Raw genomic sequence first — 19,646 nt, forward strand, 5'->3', positions numbered from 1 at the left:
TCTTATTTCGTTAGTGCCCCTATTCTAGTGAACCACTAAATCACACACAGTATTACAGCTGCTAAAGTTTTACTGCTGCGAAACACCGTTAGATGGAATAATATTTTGATGCATGTTTATTTTCGAACAAAGTACAGTCTTCACTTGAGCTAACCTTGTATTCGATTTTCTTCCATAGAATTTATTGTATCGAATCAAGGGAATCGGACTGTAGGAAGTGGTCATCATCATCATTCATAGCACTACAGCTCGTTATGAGCCTTGGCTACCTCCACAATTATTCTCCATGCATCCATGTCCATAGCCAGACTATGGTAGTTGGTCGCTCTTATGCTTCTTAGATCGCCCTCGACGTCGTCTAACAATCGCTTCCGCGGCCATCACCTTCGCTTTTTCCCGAACTTGCGTGCATGTAGAACAAATGTGTCCTAGCTATTGGTAGGAAATAGTAATTCCCCAGAAATCTGAAGCACATTTTCCGCAGTTCAGGGCATTTACACAACAAATTTCTTATCCCTACAACTCCGAACTTGACGGCCATATGGGCATAGTGCAGGTAGAGGTTCTCAGAAATTGCATTGGCCTGCGTTTATTGAGTGTTTGCCAAAAGGAAGTAGCTAATCCATGCAAGTAAGTAGCTAATCTACCTAGCTTACTTCTCAACTTGTAAAAATATGTAATCAAGAAGTTCTCTCTCAAATCATTTCCTCGCCCGAAATGCCCCAATGTGCCGGTATCCTGCTCGAATTGTCGTCATGACGTTATGCCGAAGAGAATATTATTTAGAGCTCGGCTTGAAAAACGCTGCAGTAGCCTGACAGAATGCAGACTTGCTGTGTATCCTATTACACTGCGCACATTTGCATTTTCCTTGATGCTTAGAATAGTATTAGCATTCTAGACTCTTTGTTGAGGAGCTGAACGTTGAAGTAGATGCTCACAAACTAATATTTACAACATTTGCATGTGTCCACCCTCAAAATACTTGCAGATTTGTTGCGGAAGTCAAGACTCAGAGGACGGAAGACCAACCCAAGCCATTGACATAGGCCGCGTTATAATATAAAATAATTCCGGACCGCACCGTGTGAAAGTTTTATGTGAAGTTGTTAAAGGAGAATGAAACGGATCCCGCGAAAAGTTATGCGTATCTCAAATATCACTTTGGATCCGTTCCACATAGAAAATAATATAATATTACATTATATATCTCGGGCACTGGTTTCGTAAAGGGTACTAATGTGCGACTTGAAAACTGATTTTGGGACATGAAGTATATCACTTTTTACAGTCTATCTCCCTATTTGAATCCCTCTAGCGGTGAAACTGTTAACCGCAAGTAGAGACTAGGTACCTCATTAGGTGAGAAACCCCAGTGGAAGGAAAGAGAACAAAAGAAGTGCGTGATCTGGCTCTCTTAGAGGGGACTGGTCTTAAGGCTGGCATCCTTTTCCCAGTATTTATTGTCGCGAATCCACAACAACAGCCTCGGTTAACTGATACCATCAGAAGATACCGACCCAAGCAACAAATTAAGGATTGAGATTTACGTTTTGTACAAGCAATGATCTGCACAAGACTGTGGTGCTATTGATGATGATGTTCTTGGGCACAAGTACTTTCCGAAAAGCACAAGTACATACATATATAGAGATCCTTTATGAACAATTTGTGCTCTAGTACTCGCAATACTCGCTCCACTGTGCATTAATATGCGTCAGTAGAAGCAAATTTGCATATGTTTGCCCAACAGAAAAAGATTGCATCGCCCATCATTTAATTTTAGTTGGCTGTGCTTCTCTTTCTGGCCGTTATCCATGTGTAGTTTCCGTTCGCTTTCGCCTTCGTCTCACGTCTTACATATATACAGACTCGTAGATTAGGATGCCTCAACATTTTTTTTTCTTTCTGATACCTCCAAATTTGTTTTATGGCCAAAGAAGTAAGTCTGTTACATTAATTAAGAAAAACTGCTGCATCTGTAACTTAAATAAAATTAAAACTAAGCCGACATTTTCTAGTCAATTTTATCGGCGTGCAGTTTTTGGGAAGAACTTTGTAGTCCACTCTGAAATTGTACACATTTTTTAACGGTATCGATGATCCATTGGAGAATTCCTAAGAGCTTTGTTATTGGTGCTTTACGATGTAGGCAATTTATAAGTATATTGGATGAATAATATTGATCTTTTTTCTGGTCAAGTCAATGCTGCATATTAATTTTAAGGCCCTCGCCTTATTTGATGTCTTGTTTTTGGGTGTTTCTTTAAAACCGTATAAAACGGAAACGAAAAAAGATTTTTTATTTTTGTTTCCAGTATTTTATTTTTGATCCATAGTTAAAAGATAAAAATAAAAATTTGTTTTGGCCTTTTTTTTGTCAACCTTCAATAAATGGTCCTCCAAAAAAATGGTAGGCGAGGCGGATTCCGAGATTCACAGGTGTCTGAAATCAAAAGGACAAAAAGGTACTTGTCCAGTATAAATGTCGTTATCGTCTGAATTACGAACTTAAAAAAAAATAAATTTTGAAAAAAGGCGGGCGTTCTAAAATGGTAAGCCGTTCTTTGACCTTTTTTTACTTTAACCCTAGAAAACTAAACCTTTTTTTTAACGCTTAGAACTAAAGCTCGCCTATCAGGCTACTTTTTAAAAAAACAAAATTCTTCTCTAATTTTTGTTAAGTTTTTGTGTTGAAAAACATTTTATTTTTTGAGAGTTGGAGTATTTAACTATAATATAAAAAAATATTTCATCAAATTGTTTTTATAAGCCAATTATGTACTTACTAAATTAACACTTAATTTTTTTTTTTTTGCAAAGATATCATTTAGAAAAAATTTTATAATTTTTTTTTCTTTAAAACAAAAACATAAAATTCATATTTTTCTTATAGCTATTTGTACTAAGTTTCATAAAAATAAAGAATTTCAAATATATTATTAACATTTTGTTTTGTACATAAAAATTAATTCAGACCTTTTTTCTTATATCACATGTATAGCAATTTGGGGATCTATGTTCCAGGCAGTATGTTCTATTGCATTTTGACCAATAATAAACACTCATACGTTTCTTGCTTGATGGACAGTAATTGCACATTGAGCTTTTCCTTTTATTTATTTGTGATTCAGAGTTTTCTTGCTGCCCTTCGGAGCTATGAATGGAGTCGGTTATTGCTTCACGAACTCGTTTTTCCATAGATGGTCTTTCTTGAAGTCTCATTGAGAGCCAGTCACAGCACAAATCCTTACTAAGATCCTTCATGAAATCCCTTCTGCTCATTGGCTTTATTTGTTTTTGGTCACAGTTTGAAACATAGAGAATATAACTATTCAATACTCCCATATTTATCATACCGTAAAACATACACAATGGCCAACGCCTGGTTTTGCGGCTGCAGCTGGCATGACAACACATCTGATCAAAAGTGCCAACAGCACCTTTTGTTGCATTATATGATTCAATAATTACAGGTTTTTTTGATAGTGAGTTAAGTGTGGGTTCGTCGTGCATAGTTGAAATTAAAAAAACAGTTTTATGAGGCTTTGCTTTATAGCTAACAAGACTTAACTTATCATGGAAACCGAACATGGATGTTCCAATACGACGGGATGTATTATGCTTGAACTCATCTGGAATTTCTTTTTTGTTAGTAAGGATTGTTCCAATTAAAGTTAACTTATAAGGATCCGCTAATAGCTGTTCTGCTAATGTTATGGAAGTGAACCAATTGTCTACAGTTATGTTTCTATTTGTTCCATGTATAGTTCTAGTGAGAAGCAGCACAATTTTTATTCCGTATTTAGCTGGTTTGTTTGGTATGTACATTCGGAATGGACATCGACCTCTAAATGCTAGTAGCTGTTCGTCTATTGTCACATATGACCCCGGTTTAAAGTTATCTCTACATTGCTGAATAAAAATCTCCCATATGTTTCTAATGGGAGCAAATCGGTCTTTCTTCTATTTTCTCGTGTGTTCCGATCATCAAAATGAAGGCAATTTATAAAAAATCTGAAACGTTCCATACTCATTGTAGCAACATTTTTAGATCCGCAGAGCAAAGGATCAAAAAGCTCTTTAGTTGACAAATGGTTGTTCTTTAGCGCACCACTTAAAAACAAAATTCCAAGGAGAGCGCGAAGTTTTTCTGTTTTAGTTAATGATGTGGTTGTGGTTTGTTTTTTGTAATTATTGGATTTAACTTTAATGTCTTCGTTGGTATAAAGAAGAATTTCTTCAATTATATTTGGTGTGAAAAATTTTTCAAAACAATCTAAAGGCTTTGTAACGTCACTAAATTCTCTCTTTGATCCCGGTAAAATATGAACAATATTCCTCGCTGGAGTTCTACTTGAGCTTCGTTTTGTAGAAGACGGTTCAGTCGACCAAATGAAATTGATCTTACCTCTTACAATAGCTTCGGAAGGCTTGATTATTAAAGAGTCATTAGGTTGGTCATTACTTTGTGGCACGTCTATAGGTGAAACTGCAACAGGAGTCAACTCTTGCTTGCCTACAATTACAATATATTTTCAACTTCATCTTCAGATTCAATTTGAAAGTTGGGATCAATTAGACTATCGTCTGAATCGAAATCCTTTTCTAAATTGTCCTCTATTTCGCTTCCATTTAGCGACAGCTCCTCCAGCCATTTTTCTATTTGGGAGTCAGAAGTACACATCTCTAAGCGAAAAAGCCATTAACATTATAGCTACTGTCGCAAAAAAAGAGAAATATTTACAAATAATATGTAGTCAGAAAAATACCTTTAATACTAAACCTCGCCTCTCAGGCAACACGAATTAATATATCTCCGTAACAAAAAAACTTTGCGCAATGAACGTTCGCCCACAAACTCACACAAGAGACTACTATAATGGTTTGAAAGTTCGTGCTGCCATTTGCATTCAATCTTAATGAAATACGTAAAAATGACAATCTTTGCGCCTCAGAGGCGGGGTTTAGTTTTCTAAGGTTAAAGGTTCGAAAAAAATTCAAAATTTTTTTTAAATCGTAGTTCGCACAATAACGACATGAATTCTATGTTATTTAAATTTTATTTTATCAAAATCCTATAACTGTGTCCATTGCCCATGTGAAGACCATTTTTTGAAGGCTGATAACTTTTTGAGCGAACCAAAAACAAAATTCTATTTTTATTATTAAACAATGAATCAGTAGTTTCAGTATTATTTTTGAAAATAAAGTACTGAAAACAAAAATAAAAACACTTTTTGGTTCTGTTTTACATCCTTTTAAAGAAACACCCAAAAAACACCATTTCAAATGAGGAGAGGGCCTTAAATGTAATACATTTTTTGTAATTTATTTTTATAATCTTTTATCTATATACCTTTTTCCCCTTTTTTCCCCTTGTTCACTCCTCTCGGGAGCATAGGGTCTCGACAAGACTCAGTCTTGCGTTGGTTTCGTTAATCTATATTGATTTCTGACAGGCTGCCGCTAATACTGCTATATATCTATCTATTTCTAATTCTAATCTATTTTTTTTTTATATTTACTCGTGCCACCAACGTTCTGAAAATCACCAGTAAATATTCAAATGAAAAAATAAACTTTTCCGTAGATTTGGTATAAAACGCTTACAGATCGATATTACTAATCTCCTCTTTTAATTTCCTCTCACAAACGAACCCGCAATGATACCTTATGTTTTATAATATTAAAAAACCAACAAAAAAATTTATCATATTAGAATTAAAAAAAAGTTAAATATTAAAAAACAATATAAATATTAATCTCATTTTTTTTTAATTTTTTATAATTTTTATTTTTCTTTGCGCCACCATAATGTACATATGTACAATAGCGAATAAGCGAAGCTTTGCGCTTACTTACGCCCAAGTATTCTTTTATGTCGTACGCATAAATTATCTATTGTTTTAACGGTGATATTCATCATTTTTGTTTCACCTCGATCGTTCTTCATTCGGCTGTGCGTCTTCTTGCTTTTCTTGCCTTCTTCTGGATTTTTACTATTCTTATGTTTCTAGATGAGGATTTTAAGTTTTAGAGATCTTGCTGTTGACTTTTCTTTTAAAAATTTAATTGCTACACAGCTAATAACTTGCATGAAATCGGAATTTAAGACAAGAATTTTTGCAACTCGTGCATGTACATATTATATTTTGGCTTAACTCACAAGAAAGTTAACTGGCTCTTATGGAGACACAACCAATCGTCGGCAATTCTACTATGCCACGATGATTTCAGTTGGCTTAGATTTTGATAAAAATCTTTGCAGAACAGCAAATGCGGACTTAATACTCGACATTGAGAAATAAAGGATTGCGACTGAGCCACCCTTACAATTAAGCAATACTATGTACATACATACGCTAACTCTTCCAAAACTGACAAGTAAAGTTTGATAATGTTGAGGTTTAAAAGTTTGAAAATGATGGAAGACTTTTTTTCTGGCGGCGGTCGCTACTCGGCCGAGTAGGTCAGTAGTGTATTTATGCCATCAAACAGATCCTCGTCTGTTTGTAGAAAAATGCTTGATATGATATTCGTAGATAACGGTAGTCAAAACCGAGGTGCTACTAACGTTAAGAAGTTAGAATGTAACTGCTAGTTTATTTATAATTTACTATTCCCGTAGCAGAAATAAACAAGATACTGAGCCAAATTTGAATAAGAACTTTTGAAAAATTTGGATATAATTTCCGATTTTATGTGAAATATACCTAGCAGAAGACGAAACTGCATTTCATTCCATATGGGAATATCCAGCCAAGGTTGATAGATTACAAGATTTGGCCATCTGAAGCAAAATTGTGAGAGTAACTTCGGCTGTCACGTCATAGAAGATTCAGTACCAGAGTTCTGCCTGCTCATTTCACATGTATTCAAACACTTATCCAGTCAATCATTCTGCAGGAGGCAACGAACTAGCAGGAGTAATGGTTGTGTTGATTTTTTCGTATATCACGAACACGTTGTTTCGTAAACAAACCGTTGTCATGACCCCCGGCACTTCAGCAAATCAGCTGATTTCCTCAAAATCGCTGAGAGCCGATTAACGCTCTAGTGTTGGTCACACCTCTGCAAAGAAGGAACAACGAGTGTTAATCTGAACACCACGAAGTGAGATCCTTATCAATTAGAAAGTGTTTTTTTTTGTTTTTGGGCATTGTGGGATGGCTAAATTTGATGTATTTTGCAGTATTTATTTTGTATTTATTTAAAAGAGTAACAGTTATTAATAACTATTCCACTTACGAAATACGAGGTGTGAAGTCGTCTGAGTTGCAAAAAGGGCAGTCTGGTTTGGCTGTGCCGTTTAGGATATGGACATGGGTGGCTATAGTGTGACCGATTCGTAGGCGTGTAAATATCTTGAGGTTCTTGGAAGACAAGTGTGTTGATATCCTTTATGGGCTTGATGCCAGTAGGGTTGTATTTTTTGTAGTGGTGTTGATAATTAATCCATTGGTTATTGTACGCATCCTGAAGAGATTTTAGTATCATTTTCCGAATATCTTTGGTAGTAAAATGTGCACTGAAGTGAAGGGGTTCTTGGGCAGCTTTTTTGACTCTAGTATCAGCGCACTTGTTGCCTTGTATTCCGGCATGACCCGGAACCTACATGATCCTTATAGAATTTTTATTTGATACGATATTATTTCGGATTTCAGTGATTATTAGAGTTTCGTTAGAATGGTTCAATACAGCGTCCATTACGGATTTACTATCGCGGCAAATAATGAATTTCCTGTCTTTGTTGGAGGCATAAACTACCGCTTCAATCAATACAGCTGCTTCCGCTGTGAATACTGAGCAGTAGGAAGGTAAAGCCCCGACTGAGATTGTGACACCAAACTGGTTTGTGACTGCAAACGACGTACTGGTGACTGTTTTAAATCCATCGGTATAAACGAACTCCCATTCGTTTCTTAAAGGAGCAACGATTTCATTGAAATGTTGAACGTATTCATTAGGGGAAGTGGACTCTTTGAGGAATTTTAGCAAATCCGCGATAAAAATAATTTTTGGATTCAAGCCTGGTGGGAAAACTGGAATTGGTTGCAAAATCGCATCTGTTGTGACATTCAGTTTGTGCTTTAGTTCAATACAACGTTGTTGGTGGGCGGTTTGCGGCTATTTTTCTATTGTTGCTTCGCTGAGTTTACCAGTATATATACGTTCCATATATTAATTCATAATTTATTTATTATTTAGTCTATGAGCACAAGCTTCTTAAAGACTCATTACAAGAAAAAGTTGAATAACTATCGAACATGATTTCAATTGGATATAAAGTAACTAAAAATACATTTTTCGGAGATGAAAAATCTAATTGGATCTGATGAACCCGAGATTGAATTAAATTCACTTAAGCCTCGAATAAGAGGAGCATTACGCGAATACTCCGTTTTACATTTAGCACCACAGCAAGGTAAAGAGCTACGAAGATTTTACTGTAGTATATTGTAATGAATCCTTTTCAATAGAAATGAGCAGTCAATACTGCTATTGACGATGTTATAAATAAATGAAAGCAAGAAAACTGATCTTCTTACTTTCAAAGACTTCAGGCTAATCAAAAGCAAACGCGATAGGTAAGGATTGACTCCACAAGGCTCAAAAATCTGTTTTGACCCGTTCAATTTTGTTCACGTAAATTTTATGGCATGGTGTACAAATGAAAATCGCATATTGCGAATTGGATTGAACAAACGACGTATTTTATAATTATAATACAATTGAATACACTTAATGAAGCCAAGTTCTTCTCCAACTGATCTTTCCAACGTAGAGATGGTCTTCCTCTTCCTCGAATACTTGCTCTTCCTCTGTTACCACCAGCTGAATCTAATCTAATCTAACCAGCTGATACCGCATCGAAAACTTTCAGAGCCGGAGCGTTTGTAGCGATTCAGACGATATGATAATAAAGTCATAGTTCCAGGGCGTCAATGTCCTTTTCAAGCTCAAATGCGTCATCTGGTTTCGAAATTTTGGAAAATTCGTAAATCTGAGGGCAAAAAGTAAAGTGAATTTGGTTGTAAAATGAAATATCTTTTATTATTCTTGTAAATCACTTTCATCCCCTTCAAAATAATCCCCTCTCGATGAAATACACTTATGCCAACGATTTTTCCAATCCCCGAAACATGTCAAATAGTCCATTTCCGGTATAGCCATCAGCACCTTCTTCGATTCAGCTTTTATCTCCTCAATCGACTCGAAACGCGTTCCCCGGAGTGGTCTCTTGAGTTTTGGGAATAGCCAGAAGTCACACGGAGCCAAATCAGGCGAATACGGTGGTTGCGGAACGATATGCGTGGAATTTTTGGCGAAATGGTCACGAAGAACGAGTGCAGTGTGAGACGGTGCATTATCGTGATGCAAAAACCAAGAGTTGTTGGCCCATAATTCTGGTCTTTTTAGACGAATTGCTTCAAGTAAACGACGCATAACGCTCAAATAATATTCCTTATTAACAGTTTGGCCAGGTGGAAGGAATTCATAGTACACCACACCACGAAAATCGAAAAAAACTGTCAACTTTATTTTTGAACGACTTTGACGTGCTCTTTTCGGTCTGGTCTCGCCTTTAGCACGATATTCGCTTGATTGGTCGGTTGTTTCAAGGTCGTAAGCATAAATCCAAGTCTCATCTTCCGTAATGATGCATTTGAGCTTGTCCTGATAATATGAAAGCATTGTTTCACACAGATCAACGCGACAACTTTTTTCCAAGAAATTGAGAGTTTTCGGTACCAAACGAGATTTGACTTTTCGTAGGCCCAAATGGTTTTCACAGATCCTTCTGATATTCCGATCATATCAGTAAGGTCTTTAACAGTCAACCGACGATTTTTTAGCACTAACTCCTTCACTTTATTGACGTGTTGGTCATCTGTTGACGTCGATGGTCGTCCGGAGCGCTCCAAGTTATCAACACGTTCTCGACCCTCTTTGAAGTCTTTGTACCACTTATAAACATTTTTCTGCGACATGGTCGAATCACCAAATGCCTTCTGCAACATGTTAAACGTTTCCGCAGCCGAAATTTCATTCCGCAAACAAAATTTGATGGCACTTCTCTGCTCAATCAAATCAGACATTGTAAAAATCGAAAAATGCACTCTTGTCGTTTGGTAAACACAAGCGTAAATATATTACTGATAATGACATTCACATGAAAGTTGGCCCAGATGTTATTAACAGTGCTGCCAACTCATGAAAAAAATAACTAGAGCGAAATTTTAATCCCGCGAAGTTTGACAAATAAATTCACCTTACTTTTTGCCCACAGTAGTATATTCCGGCTTAAGCACATTGTTGTAAGTCGCCAGGCTGTATGCCTCGGGAAATTGTGTGCCTAAAAAATTCAAGGAAAAAAATGTGTACACAAAGCACGGATTATTCAGCCATGGCTAACTATACACCCCACACTATCATTATTACTTCCTTTAATTTACTTTCACATTTACTTTTATGAGTTCAACTTTTCTTCCTTCTTCATGATTCCTATTCTCGATGCCGCAATTCATTTGCTAACTTCATTATTATCAGCGGCCTACTTCCAAGTTTTCTCTCCTTATGCCAATCGAATAAAATCAATAGTGGAGTTCACGAATCAAAGCAACCACACTGGCAAAATAATACAAAAGTAAATTTGCTCCAAACAACAACTTGTCATAAATCCTGTGACAAATTTTACAATGCAAATGACGAAAACAAATTCGCAGAAAAAAGTTCCGTTATCGTGGTAAATTTCATTCCATTTTGTGGCAAATTTCTCTTCTTAGCAATGGAGTGGGGAGCTAAGAAAAATCGCATTATAGTGATTGCATTACAAAAGTGTGGTAAAAATGCAAGTGAGATTTACGAACAAAAGAAGTCGTCGTGGGTGGAACCAATACAGCCATAATGGCCCTTCGGGAAATAGTTCACAGAACACCCACTAGAAAGAAAAAAATCATGTCCAGGGAAGTGAATGTACCACCAGATCCATGTCAAGACTAATTAGAGAAGATCTTCACATGAAAGCTTTCCGTCACTCAACTGGTCATCTTTTAAAAACTCGTTTGAAGAAAATTAGATTCCATAAAAGGAAGCAGCTTCGTCGGAGGCACGCGATCAACGGCCATGAAAATATTCTTTTCACAGATAAGAAACTTTTCACTCTTGAAGAAATTTTTAATAAGCAAAACAATAAAATCTATGCTAAAACTTCTAGAGACACAAAAAATATTGTTCCAAGGGTTCAGCGTGACCGCCATCCAACCTCCGTAAATAAAAATGTACCGGAAAGATGTCTTAGAAGGTGGGGAAAGCAGTTGAGCAGTACTCTCCTCAATGCGTTGGATCTTCCAGCAAGATTCCGCTCCAGCCCATAAGAAAAAACCACATAGCAGTGGCTAAAACACAATATTCCTGGGTTCATAGCAATAAAAGAGTGGCCGTCTGGAAGCCCAGATCTGAATCCCTTGGACCATAGTTTATGGTCTGAATCGGAGAATATGACCCGTCGGAGACTTCACTGAAATTCGGAGACTCTCACATAATCTTTAGTTCGAGCAGTGACGTCAATATCCATGCAAACCGTGCGTACTGCAATAATTGATTAGCCTAATCGTCTGAAGGCTTGTGTAAAGGCAAATGTTGACTACCTCGAATGAAAATTAAAAAAACGTTGTTTAATATTTCTTCTCCTTCTTAATTGGCGTGATAACCGCTTACGCGATTTTGGCCGAGTTTAACAAAGCGCGCCAGTCGTTTCTTTTTCGTGCTAACCGGCGCCAGTTGGACACACCAACCTGATCTTTCCAGCGCAAAGGAGGCCTTCCTCTTCCTCTGTTACCACCAGTTGGTATTGCATCAAAAACTTTCAGAGCCGGAGCGTTCGTATCCATTCGGACGACATGACCCAGCCAACGTAGCCGCTGGATCTTTATTCGCTGCGCTATGTCTACGTCGTCGTAAAGCTCATACAGCTCATCGTTCCATCGCCTGCGATATTCGCCGTTGCCAACGTGCAAAGGTCCAAAAATCTTATGCAGAATCTTTCTCTCAAACACTCCAAGCGTCGCTTCATCGGATGTTTTCATCGTCCAAGCTTCTGCGCCATACGTTAGGACGGGCATGATGAGAGCCTGGTAGAGTGTTAGTTTTATTCACGGAGAGAGGACTTTACTGCTCAGTTGCTTACTTAGTCCAAAGTAGCACTTGTTGGCAAGAGAGATTCTAGGTTGGATTTCCAGGCTGACATTGTTATCGGTGTTAATGCTGGTTCCTAAATATACGAAGTCATAGCGAAAGAGCGGAGACCTAGCAGTGGAAAAAAGCGTTATTTCGAAGCTGAACTTCACTTTGAGATGCTGCAAAGCTGTCCTGTACGTAAGAATAATACGTCCAAGAAGTGTGCAAAGGTTTACGACCATGTAAAAAGATTGCAGGACCCATTTGAAATGACAACCAAAATAAGAATACGCAAAAATTATACAGTCAAGACATCCATGAATATGGCTGTGTAGTGATGGGCAACGAACGCTTCATCAAAGCAGAATATCAGATTTAGCACGCTAAGTTTTATACTGCAACGAAGAGAGGCGGAGGACCAGGCGTCTATAAGCTAAAACTATTGGATAAGTGCCCTAAAAAATGTTTGGTTTGCAAAGCCATCTGCCAGTGTGGCATGAAAAGCAAAACGTCCATTACGACGGGTACTAAAAGTCATGAAATTTATATGAAGGAGTGTTTGCAAAAACATTTGCTGCCATTCATAAAGAAACATAAAGGTTCAGTTCTTTTCTGGTATGATCTAGCATCGCGACATTATAGTCGTCTTGCCATGAACTGGGGTGCAAATCGCAAGGTAAGTATTGTGAAAAAGGACCACAACCCACCAAATTGTCCACAATTGTAATCCATTGGAAAATATTGGGCAATTGTTAAAGGAAAAATTGCTAAAATTGAAAAAGGAAAAGAAAAAGCACTTTGCAGTGAATTGGTGGCGAGCAGCAGTTAAAGTAACACAAACTGACGTACATCCCCTAATGAGAGGAGTCAAATCTAAATTGCGCAATTTTTTTCAAAGTTTTTTTTCGTAAAAAAGCGAATTGTATGAAGTTTTTGTTTGCAAAAGAAGAAACTGAAATAAAAATTATTTTGATGACTTACATAAATTTTATGTTATAAAGATTTTCGTCTGACCAATATTTTTCGTGTTTTTTTAATATTCACTTTTTGTGTTTGCCAAAATCAGCTGTTTCATTAGCTCTTAACGCTCTAACGCTGCCACAGTGCGCTCTTAAAGTGTTCGGCTATTCTGCTGCTAAGCAAATCTACCAGATTATTTGTCCTGCTTCCTGAATACCACTAATATCAAATCGTAATTTTTCTTTTTTCCTAGCCAATTTTATTGACATCTCTCTGAGCCCCTATTCAATTGCCTCCCACACACATTTATGTACACATGTATTGTATGTATGTTTTATGGGTATTTGTAGAGCTTGGCATGGGCCAAGTAAGAAACAAGAAAACTTACATACATACACTGAAGAATATTTTGTTGTTGTGGTTTCTTTGTTTGCTATCAGCCGGTAGACCCTTCTTTATCTCCTCTTCTCCTCTCGTTTTATTTCGGCATGTTTGCCTGTCCTACCGAGGCTGCCATTCTGGGCAGGCAACTCGCATAATTATTGTCGCCGTCAACGTTTGTTGTCAACATGGGCCCAGTGTTGTTGTTGCAAGCTTTGCTGTTTGGTGTTGTTGGCGCTGTCATTTCTTGCTGTTGTTGCTGCCATAACTGCTTTAGTTATTGCATTTACGCTGTTTCGTTTATTTTAGTTTTATTTTTTCTTTGCTGCTGTTGTCTCTGTCATCGTTGTCATCGAACGCATATTTTGCGCTCACACTTTTTTCCAATTTCTCTTTGTTCATATTGGTTTTTTTCCGTCATTCGCTGATTTTTTTGTTTTGCTCTACTTCTCGCCTCCTTCACTAACAGTTTACTTTAACTGTCATATTCCAAGTACAATGCGGCTTCAAGGATAGGCATTCGATGCGAAACCCCCGCCCTATCATTGAGTTCAATACCATAGGAAGCGGTTAAAAGCATCAGCCTACACTTAAATCAACCAAAATACCTTCGCTTGCTTTGGATATTGTCCTTGTTGCTGCATCCCTTGCCAACGCATTCCAGTCTTGTGTCATTGTGGGCGCACAATCTTTTGCACAACATCTCGCGGCTCAAAGCCTTAGTTCGGCTTGTTCATTTGCCTCGGCCGTTTTTTGTCAGCCGGCAATGGCAAGCAAACAAGATCGACGAATGCTTAAACCTTAGCAACGCAATCGAAGTGTAGATGAACGACAATCGATTGTCCTGCACGCTTCATTTATTTTGCATGTGCAGTGCCAAGTTGCCTGGCTGCTAAGTCGAGCATGTGCCTTTTGTCCCGCTTGTGCCGGTGGCATGCCAATATTTATTGTTGCTTCAGTAGTCATGCGTACTTATCGCTATGTTAGTGGTCGCCCTACGTTTTCAGACGACATTGTCTCGCTTGTGCCACAACTACTCATATCTGGCATATTGCTGTTGCATACAATGCAACCTCGATTTGCATGAGCGTACATACATACTCGTATATATAGCTTGGCCGTCCATATGTACCCCTTTGGAAATGCGTAGGGTACTCTCATAAAAGAACTAGTCCCTGGTGACCGATTTCGTAACTTTGTTCTACAGGCGTAAAGGGGCAACGCAACTGTTGCGATCAGCTTTCAACTGGGACTACTGAGTAAATGAGTCCAGTGGATGAGAGTGGCCATAAACAGCGTCAATCTTTTTTTATATTTTTGTTCACTCCGCTCGGGAGTATAGGGCCTCAACAAGACTTTTCCGTCATACACGATTCTCGGCTGTTGTTTTTGCAAACTCCCATGTGATGTCGGCATCTGCTAGCAGGTGCAACATCGGCCTCCTCCAAGTAATCTCTTGCCGACATCTGTCACTCTCGTGATGCGGCTCCTCATATGTAGGATGGGCTCCTCATTCGTTGACCTCCACAGTGCGCCGTTCCTGATCCTGTTCGGGTAGAAAATTCTACAGATAATGCGTAGGCATTTGTTGACGAAAGATTGTAGCCTCTGTATGATGGTGTTAGAGACCAGCTCTTTTGCGCACTTCCCTACAACAATACTGACTTCAAACTTAAGCTGAGTAATCGCAGTTTAGTGCACCTGGAGATTTGCGAACTCGCCGATGCCTTAGCGATTTTGCGCGAACGCCCCCTTGCTTTGTTTAGCCTACAGTTGACATCTTTGTCTACTCCGCCGTCTGTTATGATCGTACAGCCGAAGTAGCAGAAGCTTTCAACAAGTTTCACCGGGTACCCGTCAACCATAATAAACTTTGCATTATAGCCTTCGTTTTGGCGATGTTAACTTCCAATCCGACAGTGCGTGCCAGCGTGACTAGTCTGTCCACCTTCGCTGGTCTATCAGAGAGTTTGTGAGTGAGGAGGTAGATGTCATCGGCGAAGTCCACAACCTCAAGATGTCTAGCGAAACCCCATCCGATGCCTCTTAAGTGCAGAATCAATAGGCTCATAACGTCATCTAGAACGAAAGGGAAGAAAAGGGGAGACAAGGAATAACCCTGCCTTACGCCTGCGTTGGTAGTGATTCGCTCGTTGATATTGCCGTTGCGTAGCACTGCCAGTTCAGAGGTATCGCAAAGGGCTCTGATGAGGTGGATTATCTTAGCAGGAACTCCCTTTCCACTCAATACAAGCCATACTGAGTCTCGTTTGATTGTGTCGAATGCCTTCTTAAAGTCAACGAACAGTATGTGAAGCGGGGAACGTCACTCAACGCTTGGGCGATGTCAGGCAAAGCTAACTATTTATGAATGAAAGTAAAAAGTAAACGAAATGAAAAAAAAACTGAATTCCGATATGACCTACTTTGTTCTGCATTGCTCATGCGATCATTGTATTTACTGACTACGTGAATATCATTTTGAAGTGCTCAGGTTCGAAACCCTGGGCACGAAACACCAATTGATAGAAAAAGCTTTTTTCTAATAGCCGGCACTCCTCGATAGGTAATCTTCTCATAAAAACTCGTCTGCCATCTTTAGGCAGCTTAAAACCGCAGATCCCCCGTACTTTAAAAAGGTCAGTATGAATCATTTTACAAATAAAGAAATATGTGTTCAATAAATTGAAATAAAAACAGTTGTACCTTTTTGCACCACATTTCATATTATAGTTGTTTATTTGGCTCAAATCATTTCGACTGCTGTAGGCTATTCGATTTGATAATTCCTTTGTGGACTTTTACCCGTATGCATTGCAAACAGCCGCTAAACTTATTTAAGCTTAAATTTAGTTATTTTCCAAGCGGAAGTTACATCTTCGATCTCTGTTATATAGTCGATGTCTGTTATGTATTCCATCGATTCTGAATACTTCGGTAGCAGAGGCATTTCAAGTCATCATAAACAGCGCTTTTTGTACCGAACCGTTACGGAAGATGAGAAATGGAGCCTTTACATCAAAGAAAGAAGTGGGTGGCTCCAGAAGATACGCCAAGGCCGAGGGCCAAACCGGATCTTCATCCAAAGAAGATCGTGATATTTGTTTGCTGGACTGGAAGGACATGGTGCACTGGGAAATCCTCGAAAAGAATGTCACGGTCAACAAGGAGCTCTACATTGCCCCGGTACACCGCGTGAATGAGGTTATTCTACTGAAAAGACCAGATCGACATGACCAAACCATATTCCTTCACTACAACGCCAGTACCCATGTTGCACAAGTCGTCAAAGCCGCACTCCAAGAGCTCGAATAGAAAGTCCTTAGTATTCTCCGGACCTTGCACCGACCGATAAGTATCTTTTCTGCTCCCTTTCAAACCATATGAAGAGCGTTACCTGCGATAACAAAGAGGTTCTTAAAAATAACTTGGTGTCGAAACCAAACGATTTTGGCGGAATGGCATCATCGAATTGGCCGAGAGATGGGAAGAGTTGGTAAAGAGCGGGGAGTATATAATTCATTAACTTATTGATATAATTATTGCTTTCTTGTTTAAATAAAATTCTACGGCAAAAAGCTACGAACATATTCCCCAACCCAATATATCTTTTAAGAAATAAGGGGATGCATTCTAAGATAAAAAAATCACTATTGAGTTAAAATGCTTCCGCTGCGTAAGTCAATATCATATCTCAGCAAAATGAAATGAATTGCTTTATGCTTAAAACCGTTAGGAAATATTGTAAACTTACTACCAAAGTCAATGTTGTGTGTCCCAAATAGTGAATTTATTGAAAATTAATCAAATTAACTTTTCTGGCGAAGCGCATTTTCAACTCGGTGGCTATGTTAAGAGCCCTAAAACTCTCATTCATGTGATGGCCGATAAGCCAATGCATCCGAGAAAGTGGTAGTTTGATGCGGGTTTTAGAGCGCTAGCATCATTGGCTCATGTCCGACCCTGCCACTCAGCCTCTGCCACAATCGATCTTTTGCGTGCCAAGCTTGGTTTTTTCTAAGTTTGCCGTGAAGGACCGTTGTGTTGTGAATCATTCATTATTGATTCAGATCCTTAAGACGAATATCGAGCAAGCCATCTGTGAGAGCCGTCACTAAGGTCTTGCAAAACTGGTTTAATAGGATGTTATCTCACGAAGCCAGCCGAGGGAGCCACATTAATGAAATCGTGTTCCATGACTAATAGAAATGTTTGCTTCGCATAAACCACTAATTTATCGAAACCTGAAGGAATCAAAATTGAAACGTCTTTTGAAAACCCTTTTATTTGGAATAATTGGCCAAGATATGGTTTTTCAAATATTCAAATATTCAACTCATGCTCTGCTCCAACTATTTAAAAAACTCTATTTTAAGATGTCGAAAAAGAGGATGCCGTTAGGAAGACCCATGTCAAAACTGTCATGCTCGAAAAGGTGCAAGTAAACTTTTAAATGGATTTCAAGCCCAAAAGAGACATTGCAGAAAACTTCATTAAAAGTTGCCTGGAATAATTCCAAAAGCGGAAGTTTTCCTTATCTTCACTAAACCGCTAAGATCGTCGAGAACGACCTGTAAGCAACTTTAAAAAAAGTAAAATAGTTGCGAATTAAATAAGTAGGTACCCACTAGGCACGGACTATAAATTAAATTGATTAAGAATGGGTTTGGGTGGAGTACTGCAGCTGCTACTATCCGCACAATGTGTTAGCATGAATATTTACAAGAGCATGTAAAGTACAATATACACCTGGATGCACTCGTGTAGGCCTCAGTATGTTTGTGTGTGTGTGCATGTATGTACGTTCCCATTCAAACTCTTGTAGGCTTGTAATTCACTAGGCAAATACAGCAGCTTTTCAGTTCAGTTCAGTTCGGTTCAGTTCAATTCAGTTTCAGCTCAAGACCAAGCCTTTGTTGCAATGCTCCAATTTTGACACGCTTCACGGGGCACAGGACCCCACTAGTTAGCTGTAAAGCTGGGTGCCCGTGAGTGTGGCGCGGCAAAGCAAACGATGCTAACAAAGTAAATGTCTAATGCGGCGATGTGGCCTTTCGATACGCCAGCGCACACTTTTCGAATGGACAACTGAATTACAACTCAAAAGCAATAGCAACAACAACAAGGGTGAAACAAAAATTCTCCTGCTAAGACAATAGCAGCGATGTGAAGAGACAAACGAAAGCAAATAGCCACAATGTGTGCGCCTGTGCCAACGCTTACGATTGAGTTCGAGCTCATGATCGTCGTTGCTATTGCTGCCCTGCGGTTAGGTGGAGCCCTTGCGCGTGCGCTAACTCGTGTTCGCAGACAATCATGGGACATACGCTGCTTCGCATGCAGTCCACAGTGCAGCACGAGTGTGCTGAATACGTTTTCATTTTTCGCCTTGGTGGCGTCACAAACCCACACAAATGCTGATCTAGCGTGGAGCTGAGGTTAGTGCTAGGAAGGCGACGGGCGTAGAGGTGGGTAGTTGAGGGCAACGACAGCCAGCCAACCAGTCAACCAGGCTGGTGATTCAATAGCTACGGGTTCCAAAATTACCCCCGGTAGCGATGAATAAACTTGGTGAAGTTCAATTGTGCATCGACCACGCGCTAAATATGCCCCCCACATGCCTCGGAATACTCCGCAACACCCCGCGACGTCACAACGAAATGAGAGCGTTTTGGTTACTGGCACAGCCACAGTGATTGTTGTTGATTGTAATTGTACGAAGTAACAGCAACAACGGCGAATGCAAATAAAATACGATGAGGCGTGCAGCAGCTGCGCGAATAACTACCGCTTTGCCAATGCATAAATATGCATTATAATAATGAAAGTGAGTATGTGTGTGTGTGCATATGTATGCGTTTGTGTATGTATGTACGTTTGTATGAATCTGCATGAGTAAGTGTGCAATAATCGTTATTACTGTTGCATACTTCGCTGTTGCAGTTATTATTTCCCCTCTTATTGTTGTTGTTTGTGTTGTTGTTATTGCCAGCATACGCTTTTGAAAAGGCAAATCAGAAACCGCCCAGAAGGTGAATTATTCTAATCTGTTGCGCTAGCGCTACACCGACAAAATAGTGGACACCGGCGGTGATTGCAATTTGCCCATTCGGTCCACTGGC

Source organism: Anastrepha ludens, chromosome 4 (genome assembly GCF_028408465.1).
Source record: "Anastrepha ludens isolate Willacy chromosome 4, idAnaLude1.1, whole genome shotgun sequence".
Lineage (NCBI taxonomy): Eukaryota > Metazoa > Arthropoda > Insecta > Diptera > Tephritidae > Anastrepha > Anastrepha ludens.